Consider the following 3,822-nt stretch of genomic DNA (forward strand, 5'->3'; position numbering starts at 1 on the left):
ACTTAAGAACACAAACAAACACAGACACACAAAAAATAAATGAAGATAACATTTTTATCTTTGACTCAAGAAAAACAAACACACAAATAGAGATTAAATATAGTTTAATAAGAATTAATTTAATATTTAAAATCTGATACTAAATTATACGAAATAAAACTTAGGATAAGATAAAAATTAAAAAAAGAAAATCACTTTACGTCAATTTGATTTTTTGATACTCCAATTCATACTTTGATTTTTTGATACTCCAATTCATACTTAAGTTTTTCAAGAAATTCAGAGAAATTTCATTCATCAAAATTAGTAAAAAATAGCTATAAAATTCAAAAGTTTTTATCTAATCCAGTCACCAAAAAAATATTTTTCTAATCCTAGACACACTCATATCACTCACACGTGTATCATCCTCTCTTCTCCAACACATACATGCGTTCTTCTCTTCTTCATCATCACTGTGACTCACTCATCCCTCAACTTCACTCAGACACGTTCATCTTCCCTCAGCTACTCATTCATGCATAAAATCACTCCCTCTCCCTCTCAATCACTCATTCACTCTCTGACAAAGAAAAAGAGAGGAGAAGGGAAGAAGAGGGAGACCGCGTTGCTGCTGCCGCCAATTGGAGTTGTTGCCATCGCTGGAAGGAGCTGAGCAGGCAGGGGAAGAACGTGACGATGGGCGCATCTACTGCTGCTGCTACCATCAACGTTGTTGGGACTCACGAAGAATTGAACCGTGTTTCTGCTGCCCAGGCTGATTGGGTTGGTGCTGCCACCACTAAAACAAGTGTCTTGGCTTCTGGCTTCTGTTCTTCTAAGCGCCAGAGCTGCTGGTGCTTCGTTTGATCTCCCCTGCTGCAGTAAGTCAATTTCTATTATGAAACTCTCACTGCTACCTTGTTCCAATTTAGGTTCAGCGTCAATACTTTGATCCAGCATGTCTCCTAATTCTGCTCCAGCTTCGTGTTCTATTCCGCCATCAATTTAATTGTCTGTTTGTTCTTGTTCTAATTCAATTTTAGTCTCTGCCTTGTCCTGAATTTCTAGAACTATTTCCATATTTAATTTCCGTCAAATTCGAATCCCTTGTTTTGCTGCGATCATCATCACTGCCGTGGAAAGTTGCTGCTGCTGCTGCTGCGGGAATGATTTCAGAACAAAAAGAGGGTTTTGCATTTAATTTCTGAGTTCGACTAATCTAGGTAGGGGATGCATTTTTAAATTAAAGATTTTAAATTTTTAAATGCCTGTGAGATTCAGTAAATAAATGCAAATATATTATAATTATTTTGTGTAATTAATTATTGATAATGGTTGATTTGTGGCTGTAATTGGTGACTGGTTTCATGTTATTATGGTTGTGGATTATGTTTGGTTTCCTGATTGTTTGGAAATGATTGGTTGTTGGAATTCTCGGTTATGTGGATTTCTTTGATTTGGTTGTTGGATTTAGACTTGCTTGATGTTTGTGTATATTTTTGCAAGTTTGATTGAGAATTATTATTTGATGGAGAAAATTTGATTGGATAATGCTGGGCTGTATGTTGAATTGAATTAGGATAAGTTGAGATTGAGATTGGGAGAACCCTTAAGGGTGGTTAAATCTATTTTCAAGAGGAGATTATGCCCGTATTTTTGTAAATGTAAGGATTAGGTAGTTATGTATCTATACATGTGGCTGTGTTTGATGATGATTGTTGATGATGAACTGTATATATGATTGATGATTATGTTGTTTGAAAATTCTTGTATCATGGGCGTACATGATGGTGAATGATGATTTAATGCTCTTGGGGATGTAATAATATATGAGACAAGTAGGAATAACCACAAATATGTTAGAATGAAGAATTGATGGGAGTTAGAAGTTTAGGAAACCAAACTTACTTAGTATAGCTTCAATACACTTGCTGCAAAAATTCTGCAAAATCTTGACAGCAAATTATAAGAATTTCTGGGAACAATCTAGATGGTCTTTTTAAATAAAATTATTTTTCTAATAAACTTCAAGAAGTATATACCATCCCTTAAAATTTTCAGAATTTTTTACCGAGTAGATTGGATGGAAGATATGATTTTTCAAAATCTGTTTTTCTCTGCTAAAATTGTTAATTTTGAGTGATGAGGACAGCATCTTCCAAGCTACTTAATTTTTGATTCCCTTAATATTTTGAGTTACAACCAAAATAATATTGAAGCTTTGTATGTGTAGTATATCCTGTCCAATTTTCAGCTCAATTCAAGCTCTAAAAAGAAAGTTATTCAAGTTGGAAATAATATTGCTGTTGTTGTGTCAGAACAGAGTGTTACAAAATTTTAGTCAACTTACCCGATTTAATGCTTTTATTCTAGACATCCAATTTGAGTGAAATCAATTTTGTATAAAACTTTGACATGTTAAACTTACTTTCCTGAAAATTTCAGAATTAATTGAGTTATAACTTGGGAGTTATGATTTTTGAAAGTTTGGACGTTTTCTGCATAAAACCTATTTTCGTATTCTGAAACAACAAATTCCAAGTCATATATCTTTTGAGTCTGATTGAATTTTAACTTAAAACTGGTGGCAAACAAAAGATTGAGATGTCTAGAATAATTAGGTCCAAAGTGATTCATTTCTATTTTGAGTAATTAATTATATAACTTGAAAGGTGACTAGTTCACTGAATTTTCATGAATAAACCGATTAAAACAGAACATGCTTCACAATTACATAACTTCTTCGTATGATATAATATGAGGATAAAACTTGGTTTAAAACCTCACTAAACAAGTGCTCAGTGAGGGAGAGTCTCCGAACTAATAAAACATGATATAGGACATATTTTATTGGCTAGGCAGAGATCCCCAGCCAGGAAAAATGTATTGGTTAGGAGAAGAGCCCTTGGTCAGGATGGATGTACTGGCCAAGTATGAATATTTTGGTGAGGACCAGAGTTGGCAGTAAATATTCTAGGCAGGACCAGATTTGATTAGTGGTAGCATCGATGGACCCAGAGCGAATTGTTTGGTGAGAAGGGGTGAGGTCGAAGGGGTGAGGTTGCTCTGACGAAACCAAAGCGAATTATCTGAGAAGGAAAAACGTGTTGGGTAGGGATGAATTATTGATAGCCCCAATGGACCCAGAATGGACTATCTGGTGTGATGGAGTGAGGTTCGCTCCGACGGAACCAGAGCAGATTATCTGGTGAGAAGGAGAAACGTATGGGGTAGGAATGTCTACCGAAAAAGTTGTTTCTCTTTCGAGCGCATACCTTTGAGTTGCATTACTGATTGAGTTGAGAAACTATATCCGAGCATAACCTCAGGTAAGTCGGGATGCGAATAAACAACCGTTGCATGAGCTCATGGTTTACACTAGAGACAGGCATGCATCATATTGCATTGGATTGTGTTTGTTTATTTTATTTTTTGTGATTGTGCTGTTTGTCTCATTGCGACCTATTTGTGTATTGATTTGGGTGTCTTACTTGTGTTGTTGGTCATGAATGTATTGAGGTAATTGAGAATTGATTTATATGTTTGAGGAATGGTTAGTGTGACTGAGAACTGATTAGGAACGTAAAACTGTGTTAAGATTTAAGAAATTTTTAGGTTTGATAAAGAAAATTGTTTTTGGAATACGAGTTAACTATTTGTATTTATTATTTCTTTTTGTGGCATTTGCGTTCTGTATTGAGAATATGTGGTTTGTTCTCACCCTAAATTTTCTAAAACCTTGAGATACAGACAGAACGAATGAAAGATTTGTTTCGGATAGTTACTTTTGGGTTTATTTTCCCTCGTCCTTGATGTTTTAGTATTTTTCTTTTTTTTTTT

General features: G+C 34.8%; 1 long non-coding RNA gene across 1 annotated transcript; it reads left to right on the forward strand.

The window, feature by feature from the left end:
- LOC110267507 lies at window positions 403–3,798 on the forward strand. The gene is made up of 2 exons (XR_002355228.1): window positions 403–863; window positions 1,051–3,798. It is a non-coding gene; the product is annotated as an uncharacterized LOC110267507 (long non-coding RNA).

This window comes from Arachis ipaensis, chromosome B10, assembly GCF_000816755.2.
Source record: "Arachis ipaensis cultivar K30076 chromosome B10, Araip1.1, whole genome shotgun sequence".
Taxonomy (NCBI): Eukaryota; Viridiplantae; Streptophyta; class Magnoliopsida; order Fabales; family Fabaceae; genus Arachis; species Arachis ipaensis.